Here is a 16,959-nt window from a genome sequence, read left to right on the forward strand (position 1 = left end):
TCATTTTATTGAAGAGTTGAATGTTTCACTGACCAAAGATGAAGCCTTTCTCATCCATTTGGTTTGTTTGTTAGGGATATCATTAGTCTTCCATGCATATAAATGATATGCCCTCTGACCAGACAGCTAACTGTTTGTTTACAATCTGTAATGATGCATGCGGTTAACCTGCATGTGATCATTTTCTAAGGTCTGCCAATGTGCTTCATCTCCCCAAGACAAACAAACAAGTGATTAGGGGGTTCTCTGAGTAGTACTTTTCTAAGCTTTAGGTCAGCGGGTTCACCAAGTTAATGCATTGCTGCTTTGATATATTGAGTTGGCTTCTGATGAACTGTTTGTTTTAGCCAATTCAGAGCAGTGTGATAATTTACAAAACACACAGTGACTTATTTATCCATGCAAATAAACATCCAAGTTATATAGAGTATATCTTGGTACATCTCGCTGTTTCATGCTTCCATTGCATTGTTCCTCAATGTAAATATGTAAATGCAGTTGTCACTTTGTGTGTTAACAAATCTGAAATATCTACATGGATGTGTTACTGTCATATAGAATATAACATACATATAAATTAAGCAGTGAAAAACTTGTTATGAAGGTCAATTTGCAATAATTTAGCAAGATTATTCCTCAAATAACATGATGCAATTGTACTAAAACATATACTTAACAACGATGATGTCTGACTAACATGTTGGCAGTGCCAACTTCTTACTTTTCATTGTTTTAGATTTTCACTGTTTTGTTGATACATAAAACAGCGATAGTGTCAGCAGAATCAGACATCCTCATGCTTAAGGGGAAGGAGCTAAATATCTCTGCATTGATTACTGCCTACAGGGTTTGACATTAAGTTTTTGAATTACTAGACCAGTCAGGCAACCTTAGCAATTAATGTTTCACCAGCCCTGACTCTTTTACCACTAGCCCTGACCAATTTTGACAAAAATAGACTAAAAGTAACAACAAACACCAAATATTAAAGGCTTTTTTCTGTTTAATTGTATTGGTTTATCTTTACCAATAATGAATCATTCAAACCGGATTTAATATTCAATTTAATCAACTCGTATGTTGAGGATCTTTTTTTTTAAAGATAACTGTAATCAAACTTTATGATTATTTAGAATTAATTTGGCAGAGTTATTAACTAATTACAACTTACCAACCAACTGAAATCTAGCCTAAAAGTAATCAACATTGTTTTGCACAGCATATGGTTTCATCACCCGTCTCGACTTATTAATCACAACAGGTGTTAAATTAGTCTGAGAAGATGTCTTTAGAATAAGATAATCATTAATTTATTGCATCTGGGTTAACATAAACGATTGTGAACTCAGTGTACAGGGTGACTTGAACTTTTCTTTCGGAGGAAATTCCGGCGAAGTAACTGAGCAAAAAGCGAGTATTTCGCCATCATCATCTCCTAGGTAAGTCATTGGGTTGTATTTAAATTACGGTAGTTTGTAGAATTTATGCCTTTTATAGGAAAAGGTACTTTTAAAGTTATGTGCACATTTTTTTTTCACACGACCAGTCGGGCTAGTACACAGACATTTTACCCCGACCGGACCTATCATTTACTAGACAAAGTCGGTCGGACGTGCCTTAGTGTCAAACCCTGGCTTAAATCTCGGCCTTTGCACAGTGTCCTTCTGATGAATTTTTGAAAACTCATCTCAGCAGTTAGACATATACACAATTAAAGGCAATCCTTATTGTACTCTTTATATAGTCCTATGTTAGTTCCATGCAGGATTATTTATTTACAAGATATGATTTTGATATGATATGATAGATGTCGCGGCAGTCACATTATTTTTATAGCACTTCACTTGCAATGACATTTCCAATGTATAAATTTATTACATATTTAGTATGTAAATACAGGGTTTGCATATATGTGATACAGCTTACTTAAAAAACCTGTATCAGTTTCCAGGGCTGATACGGATTCTGCAGGGCTGATCACTGATTTGTATTTACTGGTATTCGCACCCCTTTCGGAACTCTTATTTTTCCACTTCAGAATTAGGTAGAAGTTTAAGGCAATTTTACAACTGATTCATTCGTCACAAAACATCTGACATATTTTATGCATTATTGCCTCTTTATTGAATTTTAAGGCATAAAAATGTCTTAGATATTTATTACTATAAATATGTAATTCAAATAATAATACATACCATTTTCCTTGTCGCACCCTGTATCAGGCTTTGTCCAATTTCAGCCTTAGGCCCTCTGGTTGATGTTGATGTCTAGGGATGATACAGGTTCTAATATGGAAACAGGCATGTATTGTTCTCTATTAATTTGTGTCTTATTTTTTTTTTTAATATCCATGTGTTCATTGCATGTTTCAAATACTTTGTTTTTAATCAAGCTTGGAGACGGGTAAATATCTTCAATTTGATAATTTTCTGGCTGATATGAAAGGTATGCTATTTGTCTAGGAGGGTACATCAAATCAAAGATTTAATGCATGCTACCTGAAACAAAAACTATGACATTTATTTTTTGTCAATTTAGTCAGGATCATGTTTCACATCAAAGCCTTCGAAAATTATTATGTAGACTTGGAAATATAGAGGTAGGCCTAAATGCTACAGATTTACTTTTTTGCTTTATATATGAATTTTTGCAAATCAATATGAAAGCTCAAAAAATGGAAAAAAAATTGAAAATTAAACTTTTCTTTTCTTTAATATTATGATCGCAGTAATATTATAGTTATGCATTAAAATTGATATTATAATCTATCAATTTTATTTTCTTGGCTGTGAAAAAAAATACCTGACCCTAATACCTGTACATTTAATATGTACAATGCACATAAAAGCTTTACTCTCTCTCTCTCTCTCTCTCTCTCTCTCTCTCTCTCTCTCTCTCTCTCTCTCTCTCTCTCTATATATACAGGTAACTCTCGATGGCTCGAACTTCGATCGCTCGAAGTTCTTGATCACTCGAAGTGAGTCTAGGGTCCCGATTTTTTTCCCTATATGACTAAGCAAATTTACTCTTGAAATCTCGAACTCTTGATCTCTCGAAACCCTTGATCCCTCGAAGTCAAACTGCAGTCCCGTTATTCATAATTTATAGTTTTTTACTCTCGATACCTCGAAGTGGCTGTGTATATCCAAGCGTTACCTAATTAACACCTACTTGGTCATTTAAATGGCTCCAGGCGTTAGACGGGTGACCCGTGTTTCGGGTTGTTTATTCAGGGGACACTTGTCCTGCAAGGTGATAATTGTTTTATGATTGGCCATATCGATACCTAATCTATAATTTACACGAACCGTTATGCGATAATCTGGAGACGCAGTGGAAATGAGAAATTATTGGAGACGAAAAGATAATTTTGAGCCATGGTGAAACTTTAAGAATTATAAAACTGTAGAAATTATGCTTATCAGCATCATTGGCGTTATAATGATTATTGCTGAACAAGTTCGTACAACTGATGAAGGACTCGTACAATGGGAACAATTTGTGATCATGGTGATATTCATTTATTTAACTTATAACATGTCGTCTCGCAGTAGAGTAGTATTGAGCAATCTTATCAGAATATGATGCATAAAACAAACAATTGCAGTGTACCGTGAATTAATTCAATATTTGTTTTTATTTAATTTTTAAAATATGCAGGTCTGTATGTTCAACTGAAAAGAAAACGTTGCGTAAGGTTAGCACTAAATAAATGGCTTAATTATAACATCCGGTAAGACTAATTTTAAAACCCATCGGTCAACCCGGAAAATTCCGACCTCTTGAAAACTCGAACTCTTGAAACCTCGAACTTTTTCCTCGGTCCCATGGATTTCGAGCTATCGAGAGTTACCTGTATATATACACACACACAAACACACACCTGTACACATGCATCTGTGTTACCATTCCTTTATTACAAATTTGCACCAGATAAAACATCATTAATTAAAACTTTGTATTTGACACACATTGTTTTTTAATGAAATTTGATAAAAAAAAAAATTGTTGCTTTGTAGGTAGTAGCTAATCTAGCTATTAAAACTTAAAATGCTGATGCTGAAATATAAATTTTAGATTGCGTGGGTTCATGTTTCCTAATTAGATTTGATTGAGCATTACTCTTATGTTTAAAAAAGGAATTACCTTAAAATGATAACTTCCTCTTATTGCATTAGTGAGGTGTTTTTATGTTTAAATCTTATCTGAAAGAATAGAATGAATACAGTTGTATTTCTTCAGTGGATGTATATATTGATTAGTCAGCTGATTAATGAAGGACAAACTGTTATTTATTGAGTGTACAAGAGTTTATAGGACCTCTTTAGGAAACTCCAATACATATGTCTTAATTCTTGACTCAGAAGGAGGAAGATCTATGGCTGACCTTTAACAGTTTCACCGAAATATGTCTTCATTAGATGATTAATTTAATTTACAGTTCTCAGTTAATTGGAGTCTCCAAATGGGTTTTGGTGCTGGATTCAAGGAAAAGCCCTTCGTTCTTGGTTTTCATTGGTGTAAATGTGATGTATGTGCACAGATTTTACAGTTTGAAAGCACTGATCATTGCAAATATAGAAAAAAATAAAAACTTATTTAGTGATTGATAACTACTTCAATACTCTCTCTCTCTCTCTCTCTCTCTCTCTCTCTTTCTTGCTCTCACTCTCTCTCTTGCTCTCGCTCTCTCTCTTGCTCTCGCTCTCTCTCTCTCTCTAACAATATTGTAATTATTGAACAAATGATTTGAGGCTTATCAATATTTTTGTATTGTTCTAGTAATGTACATCACTGTGTTATCATTTCTACTATTACTGGTTCAAATAATTGTGATGGAAAGTAAATCACACACCCCTTCCTTTTTGAGGAGAAGTGTCTTCTAAACAAGGTTGATTTAGGTGAACTAGCATTTAATATGCACTTTGTGCTGCCTATAATTAGATTAGATTATCCATGTCTACAATAGTGCCAATTTTTCAAGCTGAGTTGTAGAAGTTATTAATCACTTTCATTCATAATGGAATACTAGCATCTCAGTATGTAACTATTGACTTAACCAGGGCCTTAAATGCTTTGGCTTTTAAGTTATAAATTACCAACAGCAAAGCTCAAATCAAAATATGTTCAGTTTTATTGTTGTATTAAATTTTTTATTTTATTTTTTTTTCTTCATAACCACAGGGCCAATTTCAGCTGCACATGAAATTAAGGGCCGCACACTAATGTAAGGTGGTGGGGAAGACATGTTTAAAGACTCAATTATATGGGGTGGATGTCTTTTTAGTTTAGATGAGCCGAAGGCCCATGTGAGCTTTTCTGATCAAGATTTGTCCGTTGTCTGTCGTCGGCAGCACCATCCAATCATTTGGTGAAGGTAGTTTAAGTTTGAACAAATGAAGGGCAATGCCCTATTTAAAGGGGAGATAATTTAGAATTATTTAAAATTTGTTTGTATTTTACAAAAATCTTCCTCCTTTCTCTGGAGGATCAAGTTTTACAAAAGAATATTATAAAGAAACTCTTTATTAATCTTTTTCTTAAAACAATTGGTCAGAAAATCTGGAACTTGTGTAGAGGGATCCCCATATAGTGTTGATTCAAGTTAGTTCAAATCATGGTCCCAGGGGTTAGGGTGGGGCCACAATTGGGGGTCAAATTTATACGTAGAGGAAATCTTTAAAATCTTCTTCTCAAAAGCCATATGGTCAGAAAAGCTTAAACTTGTGTGGAAGCATCCTCAGGAAGTGTAGATTTGAATTTGTTCAAATCATTATCTCCTTGGTATGGTTGGGGGGGGGGGGTCAAATTTTGACATAGAAAGATATAGAGAAAACTCTTTAAAAAGCGTTTGGAAAAGCTTTTAGCCAAAAAAAGCTGAAAATTGTGTAAAAGCACAGGTTGTGAAGATTAAAGTTTGATCAAACCATGATTACCTTGAGAAAGTGGGGGGGGGGGATAGGAGTAGAGAAAACCTTCTCACAAATACTAAAGCAAAAGTGGCATTTAAATACTATAGTATGTGGATAAAAATTGGCAGGTTTTTAAAATTTTGTGCAAGATCTACTGAACTTAATTTTAACTGGAGATTAGTATATAAACCCAATCTTCTATATTCCATCTGTGCAAGATCTACTGAACTTAATTTTAACTGGAGATTAGTATATAAACCCAATCTTCTATATTCCTATAGTTATCAGTCTCCATCTGTTTATCCATCCATCCATCCATCTGTCCATCCAATGTTCATCTGAGATCACTTGTCCAGAGCATATCCTCTCTCTCCTTGGCCCAATCTGGGCCAACTTCACTGACAGAGTGCTTGTGGGTAATAGGTATGCAGTGACCTATGTTTCTAGGTCTAATGTTAAGGTCATAGCAGAATTATATAAAATCCCCTTGCTCCAATCTGGCTCATACTTCATTCACATAGTTTCTATGGTCAAAGGGTGTACAGTGGCCTTGAATGAAGTTTGTAGGACAGGGGTCAAGGTCATATCTGAAAATGCAAATATTCTTTTTTTCAGAGCTTAATATATACTTTCCATTTAGCCCTATTTGGCTTGAACTTCAAATAAAGAGACCTTTTGAGTTAAGGGTGTGTAAAGACCTTGAAACAATTTTCTAAGTCAGATATGAAGGTCTTAGCAGAATAATTTGAAAATCCCTGTCTGTAGCATATCTTTTCTCTGCTTGCTCCAGTCTTGTTCATACTACACTCACATGTTGCCCTCAATAAAAGGATTTGCAGTGACCTTGAATGATGTTTATAAGTCAAGTTTTAAGGTCATATGAGATCATGCAAAAATCTCATTTTTAGGACATATATAATTATACTCTCCACTTAGCCCTATATGGCTAATACTTCACTTAAATTGAGCTTTTTGAGTAAAGGGCGTGTAGTGACCTTGAACCAAGTCAATGTGAAGGTCATAGCAATCTCTTTGTAATCAATTGTAGACTAGATTATTTCCCATATATAAAGAATAAGAAAAAAAGGTCAAATATAATAACCTTTTCTCTACTAAATATTAGTTCATAGCAAAACAGTTCATATCTTGAAATGTTAGGTAGATCTGATGGTTAATTTGTTGACCATCCAGCCTACTTAAAATCCAGACCATAAGCAGCAATCATTGAGGGGCCATAGCAGAGGTGCTGAGTTAGCGAGTACTTCACATTGAAATATTTATACATCTCTTAAGTAATCTCTTTCCTTATGAACCACGTCACTACCATTGTGATATTACTGATATATCCTCTAATGCCATGTGAATAGTCAAGTTTTTTTTCAAAAGGGCCAATTATGGAGCCTTCTGACTCAAAAGAAATGTTCTCTACTTATTGGTTAAAGAAAATTTCTCATATGAATCATTATGTGAAGAAGCACCTTATTTAAAATATGTCATAAATACATATCAAAAAATGATCTGAAGCTAGTGTTTAGGAATGATTTTAAAACTCATATAGTTTTATAAATGATAGAATTATAATAAACAGAAAGGGATAGAAAGTTAACTTACCAGTAACTTAAGTCAGGTGAATTTTGCAGCTCGTAAGCGACTTGTAGAAATGGACATTAATGCGTGGGCTATTTTATTTTATTCAGTTTGGTATTTTGATGTTTGAGCAACTGTATTACATTGCAATTGAACCAAATGTACAAAAACAATCTCAAAAATAGAGGTCAGAAGTATGATTAATGTTACATGCATTAATCAGTATATGAGGAATAATATGTCAGCAAACAAAGGCAGGCACCTGACGCTGTTTTATGGTGCAGCATTTGTGAAGGCTGCCAGCATCTGCCAAACAAAGATGGCAGAAGGTGACAGTTATATCATGGCTGAACAGATACAGGCAAGATACGGAAGTAAACAAATCAGTCAGTCATCCGACCGAGGGGTGAGTGAGATCAACAAGGAAAACGATTGTCACTATCAGAGGCTTTGTAACTTTATTCTTCAATGTAAACCCCTGTATCCTTGTGAAAGACATTTACAATCATATATTTTTCGTGATCATAAAAAAAAAAAAAGCACAACGAAACAAAATCGTTGGTATCCGGGGATGGTTGGACTATACATGCATGCATCATGGTCATTTTGGAAACCCACTGTCTCACACACTAACTAAGCATGGACCATATTATGGAGCTTTTGTCATTTTAATAAATATTATTTTCAATTTAACAATGACAAATTGAAACTGTATTTCTTGGAGGTGTGAAAGCAGCAATCATGTTTTAAATATTATGTTGGTAATAGATGCATGCACAAGCATGGATAGGATTAATGAGATTCCGTTTTCAACATGAAAATGTGAATGACCCATTTTATCCAAGAAGAAGATGAATTATTTTTTAGAAAAAAAAAAAAATAACTAGAGCAAAGCTCGTTGCAAAGCAACGAGTGGGTCTTCCGTTAATGTCGGAAGTAAAGCTGGAAGTTCCTGTAAGAATCAGAGCTCTTAAACCAACAACAAGAGTAACTTAAATAAAAAGATGAAAAAATCGAATTATTCCTGGTACGACTTAACAAAATCCGAATGATTTTAAGTACGAATTAACAAAAACCATTCTGATTTCAAGAACGTCTTGACAAAAAAAATCCGAATAAGTTCAAGCACGACTTAACAATAATTTTTGGTACGAATTAATCTTACTTTGAACATTACGCTATTTTTTAAACCAAGGACGCTGAATCAAAATTTCCGGAAAAATCAATTTTTAAACCCCGATATCTCTGTAATGCATTGTTTGATTTTCAAACGGATTTCAGATTTGAATTTACCATGGCAAGTTCTATAAGACTGTAGTATTGTCTTATTTTGTTCAAAAAAATGAAAATTTCCCAAAATTGGAACTGCTTCCAGTTTTGAGCAAAATTGATGAACAAAATTGTAAACCCCCCAGTACATAATAGAATTGATACATCTATCGTCAGTAAAATTTTCAAAGCGATATCTTTAAAGTAAACGGAGATTTCTTCCGCACAAAATCAATTTTTTTTAAATTTAAAAATGGCCGCCAAATTTGAACGGAAGTGACATAAATGCTGAAACTTTAACATCTTTGAGGCATGGTAACTTTACAAAAGCTCTGAAAATTTCATTGAAATCATATGAAAACTTTTTGAGATATAAAGCCGAGAAAGAGTCAGAAAAAAAATAAAAAATAAAAAAATAATAAAAAGAAACCGAAGAAAAACAAGAGGGTCTTCTGTTGGAAACGGAAGACCCTAATAAGTGAGTTGGCCCATGGTCAGAAGTGTATGCAAGACTATAGACAATTACAGGCTTCTGTAATATTCAACCAATATTTAAATAATAGTACTATATCTTAAACAAACTACACAATATATTATGTATGTAAAAAATTGCACAAGAATACAATGTCTGAAAAAAATTACCAGAGGATGTGACATGAAAACGAGAGACTCATGCTCCATGCCAATCATGAATGATGTGCAGTGTTTTTGCAACAAGTATCACTTATGTTGAGATAAGGAAACTTTAAAGTTTACCATCGAAATGAATGAGACATTATATGTACAGTCTTTTAATGTTGTAAAAATGAAATGTTCAGACATGGAATGAGATTTCTTGACAAAAGAGACAAATTCTGTTCCCATATAAAATTGTCACTGTCCAGACAACTTAGGTGTCTGAATAACAGAGTGAAGCCCCACTGTATTAAGTAAACAACAAATTTTCAGACTTGTCTAACTTGTATGCTCCAAAATTTAATTGTTTTGCAAGAAATTTACATATATTTGCATCTTCTATGATAATATGAAGTAATTGTCCAATTCCTTTAAAAAAAAAAATTCACTGAAATTATTATTTGTTGGAGGTGGATTTGCCTTTGTGAGTTTCATGTTCCATACTTATTTGCAATTTTCCTGATTCACATCTTTGCCATGAGGATGCCTTAACACAAGGATGGAAACTATTCTTTCACTAAATTTGGGTATGTAAGGGAAGGCATTCTCAAAAAAATAGGCATGTCGTACGGAACATTTTCATCTGTATTGTATTTATGATACTGTAAAAGAAATTGGTAATTACCGTATGTCCGGAGTTTTTTTTGCATGTCACAAAATTTGCGAAAATGGGGAAAATATGTAGCATTTTTAAATTCTGTCATTTTTTGCGATTTTAAAAGTGTCATATAGAAAATGATACATGATAATTTCTGCATGTTCAATTTTTTGGGATTTGAAAGAGGTTGTCAAAAAAGGGAAAATTAGATTATCACGAAATTTACCGGATATACGGTATTCTTTGGTATTTAGTATTTGGTATTCTTGGTTATTTAATGGAATTCCTAGATTCTTTGATCAATAGGGATGCGTGACAGATTAGTAACTTAATCTAACTGTATTTTTTTTATATCATTTTACAGTATTGAAATTAATCTCAGACCCATCAAAGGACTGTATTGAAAAACAACACAGATATATTGTTATCAGTTTGTACAAATGGCTGCCTGGAGCTGAGGCTTACATTAGGCAACTTTTTAGTTGTTCTCAGGTATGGGTAACACAGGCTACCAATACGCAAGGTTTTAGCATAAGCTTCTTTCAAAAACATGCATAGATTTTAGATCATAAACCTTCTTTGTAGAAATCACAGCAGTTTCAGTTTTTTTGAAACATTCAAACATTTATTTTGTATCGTAGACTTCAAATGTAATGCAAATCTGTTATATACCATGAAATTGCATATGCATTTTTGCAGTGGCTAGATGAAAGGAAATTGGTGCAACTGCAATTAATTGCCTCCGTCTTAGATGCCCAGTTATCACACAAATGGCTGGATCTCTAAATCACTGCCATGTGTTATAAAGGCACTTATTATGATCTAACATTTCAAAAAACCAATGCTATACTTTAACAAAATTCACATGTGTTTGAATTGTCTGTCTACTCTTAATTGGGTTCATAGAAATTTTAAGGCTGCCTAGGTGTATGTGTAATATTATTATTACCATGTATGAAACATATATATCTGTTTTGCCCTGTGATGCATTAGTCTGCAACTGTACTTGAACCAGTTTTGCCAGGTGTAGAATGTCTGCACCTGTACTTCATTAGAGATGACAGATAGACATCAGATAATTATTATATTACTTCTTATTTTCACCTGAATTGGGTTTTTCATATTTTTTTATATCTAAAATCAGGTCACTGGTGAATGTTTGGTTTGAGTAAACTTTGTTTAATATTTATTAATTGTGACTCCTCATCTCCTTACTGGGCTATGTATTGTGGCCCCTTCAAATAACCATGATTTATTATATAGACACACATGGTAATCGTAAATAGCATTAGAATCATGGTAAATCTCCAATGCCCAAACTGGAAGCAGGGGTAGGAACATATGTACATGTTAAAAAAAAAACTAACAACAAAAAACAAGCAACAGTATCATCGGTACATGCACACTGTAAACTGTTATAGAACGTGTAGTCCAACACTCTGATGTCACGGAGAAGAATGTTTACGCCTAAGGGCGTGGCACAGGACACGAGGGTGTTCTGGGAGTGACAGTTTAATAAAACTCAGCTAGTAACATACAAAATGCAAGCATCTTGAGAATAGATGCCAGCTGTAAGGGTTGAATGTTTTGTCAAGTAATGTCCTGTTCCGGATGGTGTACAGAGCACATTTCAACACAAATATTAGTGACAGCACATAATGTTCCTACATTGCCAGTGTAGTGGAAGCATCTAGCTTTGGACTGGCTAGTGGGATAGGTTGTTGGGGGTGTTAGATCCAAACCCTACCCTAACCACTCAACAAATAAATTTTGAGAGAGAGAGAGACAGACAGACAGACAGAGAATTTTGAAAGACAGCTGCAGCCACTACATGTTGACTAATAGCAATTAGAGATGTACTTAAATGTGCAATTTGAACAAACAGTGCAGTTTTATTAGATTAAACAATCTCTCTAAAATGTCATGAATAAGAAATGAATAACTATTGTGAAATGTTTCACTGAGATTTGAAAGCAGGATATCAAGTTAATAGTGATTTGAAACTCTGAACAAGCACCCATTCAGATCTAATATTCTGATGGTTTGCTGATTTATTTTCCACCCAGATTCTTTCACTCCCAGATGCTCACAGTGAAGGGCTAACTTTGTCATATAATTAGCCAAAAAGAACCTCTTAACATTGAGATTTCTTTATCATTTTCATTATAATTTCCCTCTATGACTCTAGACATATATAATAAATAATATTAACCATTTTAGATAATTTTATTAAACCCCCAACAAAGATGATATTGATGATAGCAATTTCATATTTGTCCTTAGAAACCTTTTTGTATCTTGGGTTTTACTGTGACCTTTACTGTGACCTTGACTTCAATATTCCATGGTTTTTTTTATTAAGCTCTCGAAAACAGTTCTGAGATATTTTTAACCAATTTCATACACAATTTATGGATAAGATCAATTAAAATGTGTCATAATTTTGTGACTTTGGTCTTTCCTGTGACCTTAACCTCATTATCCTTTATTTCGCATCAAGCTAGGGATCAGAAAAACAATTTTTAAGATATTGTTTTATCAAACATTATAGCAAGATATAACACATTGGTGATAACAATTATACTGTCGTATAATATTTCTGACCTTGGCCTTCTCTTTAATCTTGACATTGTTTAGTATTCCTTAGTTTTGCAATTTTTGCAACTGACAGTTGCTATTTAAACCCATGCATAAAACAATTCTGCCTTAATAATGGATGTGATGAGAGTGTTTTAAAGAACTTTTAAGTCAAAATAAGAGATCAAATTCAGGAACTTGGGGAAATAAATGCATAATTATATATATATAATTGCATAATAAAACTGCAATTATTTTATCAAAAGTATGGAATTGTAACTTTGGTCAGTCTACCAAAATTTTTCTTCTGAGCTACAGTTCTTCATACCAATTACCTGTATTTTGACTGAGAAATACAATTCTGCAACTGTAGAGGAGATGCCTCTTAAAATCAAATATATGTAATTCTATGTAATAAAGTTTTAAAAAAGTAAATTTCATAAGGTCAATTATCTGCCTAAAATTTTTTTTACCATTTTTTGATCAATACAAGCTTAAATGACTAAAGTATTATTTTGCCAGTATCTCAATGTTGTGGACATTTATGTTGGTTAATTGTGACATTTCCCCAACAGAAATGCAAGAAAATTGTTATCTTATTAGTCTTTGGCTTAAAATTGATAGGATCTCTAAGTTTCATAAATGAAAGTGTAATAAGGGATACAAAAATTTACATGATAACTGTATGTTATTAAGGTGAGTGAAGTAGCCCATGGGCCTCTTGATAAATATTTCATTTCAGCCATGGTTTGGTTGGAATTCCTTTAGGTTGGGTCCTTCTAAATGTAAGGTGTTAGGGTGTTGTGTTCTTAATTTCTGTCAGGTTTTTATGTCCTTTTTACTTCTTTGACATTAAGTACCGTTGCGGGTGAAACAGCAAGCACAGTATAGAAGGCAACGTGCTTCACTGAGTGGGCATTCATATTTGTTGCTGCCAGAATACTTTCTCGACTGTTTGATTAAGATGTGGGAGAAGAATTCTTTTGTTCAGAGAAATAAGTACCTATTGTTGATACAACCTTGTATTGCCACTTTATCAGACAAATATATAAAAACACAGGAAGATCTGACTGTGTCAATAACCTCATATTGTCCAACTGTATTCCAGAATGATGGAATGATGTACATAAAAAAAAGAGATTGAATGCCATTTGCTTTATTAGCGTTTTCTGGTTTTTATCTAATTGCTCTCCTTAGTAAATGAATATTTGTTCTTTATGTGAGGTTGTTTTCCATTTAAAATCAAATCTACTTGTTCTTAAATCAAAGCATGCCAATAGCTTAACCCAGTATATAACATCTGTAGTGAAACCCACTCAGGTTAGCTCTGTGGCCTGTGGTCAATCGAAGGAAATTACGGCATTTAAAGGTTATCAGATCTTAAGAGTGCAGGGACTTTGATATAAATATTGTACACAATTTACAACCTACAATACATTGGGTGTTAATAATTGTGTTTTGATATTGTTTGTCAGCTTGCTTTCATTGAAAGCATGCCCTCTTAAACAAAAGAGTACACAATCTACTGCTTCATAATTTTTGGCCTCCCTTCTCTCTGCCAATGTCAAAGGTGTGAGTAATGAACAGTGGTGCCACCATGTTTATAATGTCATATATTAAAAAAAATTGTTAAACCAAGTTATATAAAATAAAGTGAAATTTCATAACTGTCATATTTACCTTCTGGTTATTGACACATATATCCAAAGATATTATTAATACCATTAATTATGTTACACAAAACTTTCATTGATTTTTCTTGGGTTTTTTTTCAGGTCACTGATGTACCACTCCATGAGGGCCTGACTGGTCATATCACCGGTGCCCGATGTTAAATTTTTGTCTTTTATATTAGTAATAAGATTATCCCCTGTAATATAATAGTTATAATAGTACAGGGGATAATCTTGTAACCATAAGAAATAAACTGAACTTCAGTTGCCTGTGGGTCTTATCGTAAACATGCACAATTCTGTGAAAGTCATCTTCTCGACTACTGGACACCTTGAAGGTAAATTAAGTACATGTATGTAGATCAAGGCTTATACCAAAATTTTGAAATTTGTGACACTGTATCAGGATCCTTGTTTTTGGGGTAGATGGGGCTGTAAATTTGGTCTGATTCAGTGTATTGTGAGTTTACTTAAAAGTCCTCATACTTGGTACCAGGTATCTAGCAGGCTAATTAAGGGATGCATGTATACATACCGAAGGACTATACGCAGTATTTTTCTACTCCTCAATCTAAAGCCATAAAGAGAAATCTGAAAATAAGATTTAGATAGGTAAAACCATGTAGAGAATAAAAAATTATTTTTAAAAAATTAATCCTCATGATTGCATTATGTAGATATGTTGTCAAATTCATGACTGGCTCATGTCTGGTTCATAAAGCTGGTTCATGAAATTTATTCATGGATATATTTTTAAAATGTAATTCATGAATAATTAATGAAAATATATGAATACAGGGAATACCTGGTAATGAAATACTAAAGTAATGAACATTCTTGAATTTTTATGAAGAATTAATTCAGAAAATATAAGTAATGACACTATAGAGTGCATGCTTGCTAAGGCAGGATTCTTTACCGTTATGCAAGTGTACTGGAAAAAACAGAAACATTTGAAATTGTTCTTGAGCAGCCTTCATTGCATACTTCAGATGGCCCAAAATGAAGAAAACAGACCATTTATTCATGTGTTTAAGAAACTATGGAAAATCAGAAATGTCTGTAAACCTTTCACATTTTCAACATCTTCTCCAGAACCAATATGCCATTTTCAACAAACTTGGCACAAAGCACCCTTAGGTAAAGGGGATTCAAAGTGATGAAAATTAAGGACCACACTCTTTTTCAAGGGGAAATAATGAGAAATTATTTTTAAAATTTGAGAAATTTTCAAAAATTTTTTTCTCAAGGATCATTTGGCCAGGAAAGCTGAAACTTAAGTGAAAGCATGCATCCTCAGGTAGTGTAGATTTAATGGTATGAAAATCATGGTCCCCCATATATATAGAGAGAAATTCAAAAATCTTCTTCATAATAAGTATCAGGCCAGAAAAGCTTGAACTGTGGAAGCATTCTCTGGAAGTGTAAATTCAAGTTTGTTCAAATCTTTGTCCCAAGGGGTAGGGTGGGGCCACAATGGGGGGGGGGGGGTCAAATTTTTACACAGAAAGATACATATATAAAAATCTTCTGGAAAGCATTCAGCCTTAAAAGCTGAAATTTGTGTGAAAGCACAGGTTGTGCAGATTATACAGTTTGATAAAACCATAATTCTCTGGAGAAAAGTGGGACCACAAAGGGGGAGGGAGATGATAATTAGGAAGAGAGAAAATCTTCTCACTATTTCTATAACAACAAAATTGGCTTGGTATTTACCATAAAAAAAAATGTGGATAAAAATCGGCAGATTTTTTAACCATTTTGTGCAAGATCCACCGCACATAGTTGTCAGGATATTTTGATTTTGATATTTGCATGATAAGAGGTAAGGCTATTGTTGCATGGGTGAGCGATGTGGCCCCTAGGCCTCTTGTCCTCTATTGCTATTACATGCATTGAACATATTTCTAGAATGTTGCCCATTATTTGTCTCACCAAACTAAATTCAATAACTTTAACCTGCATGATGGCAAGATATTTACCGGTATGCTGTTCTTACTGATGGTGCATACCGGCTGTATGTATTTATGCCTTTCACAAGAAAAGGAATGAAAAAAAAAATCATCAGAATACACTACACCCATTAGGGATGTTGATCCTTCATCACCCTATCAATGTTGTTTTGAGCAACAATAGTTTATTATGCTTTTTGTGGAACTTCTTATTTACAAGGTAGTGTTACGCCCAGGTTACCACAAAGGCCCTTTGGTGTCTTTTTAATGAATGTTGTTACATTTTAATTTATCAGGGTAATTGTTTAATTCAATAGCATATATATTACTGATATGAATTAAGTTTAATGATTTTGGAATGATCTTTGTAATCATTTCAAGAGATTTTGTTAGAACTGATTGTTGAAGGTTTCACATCTTGCATAATGATAGACTCTCTGTGTCAATGATATTTATAAATACATGTATTGCATAATGCAGTTTGCACAATATATCCCTTATGGGTTATGTATTTTTCTGCAATGTTACTTAACCTTCATATCCCATGTGAAACACCAAAAGAAGCATTTTATTGTTTAAATATACATAAACAAGGGACCTCGGCAGGAGAAACTTTAATTCCAGCCTCACACATGCTGAAGATTTGCAAATCTTTTATCTGGTGGTGGTGTTTGTTTTATATGGGGAGCAAATCAAACAACCCATTGCTGGAGGAG

The 16,959-nt window shown here is 33.5% G+C and overlaps 1 protein-coding gene across 1 annotated transcript in view; it reads left to right on the top strand.

The window, feature by feature from the left end:
• The first annotated feature begins 10,405 nt into the window (after window positions 1-10,405).
• LOC128192265 (uncharacterized) overlaps window positions 10,406-16,959 on the top strand; it is a 33,653-nt gene continuing 27,099 nt past the window's right edge. Inside the window, exons 1-2 of the mRNA XM_052864829.1 lie at window positions 10,406-10,533; window positions 14,394-14,629. The gene's annotated coding sequence lies outside the window, so the exon portion shown is untranslated. The remainder of the gene's footprint in view (window positions 10,534-14,393; window positions 14,630-16,959) is intronic.

This window comes from Crassostrea angulata, chromosome 7 (assembly GCF_025612915.1).
Source record: "Crassostrea angulata isolate pt1a10 chromosome 7, ASM2561291v2, whole genome shotgun sequence".
NCBI classification, from domain to species: domain Eukaryota; kingdom Metazoa; phylum Mollusca; class Bivalvia; order Ostreida; family Ostreidae; genus Magallana; species Magallana angulata.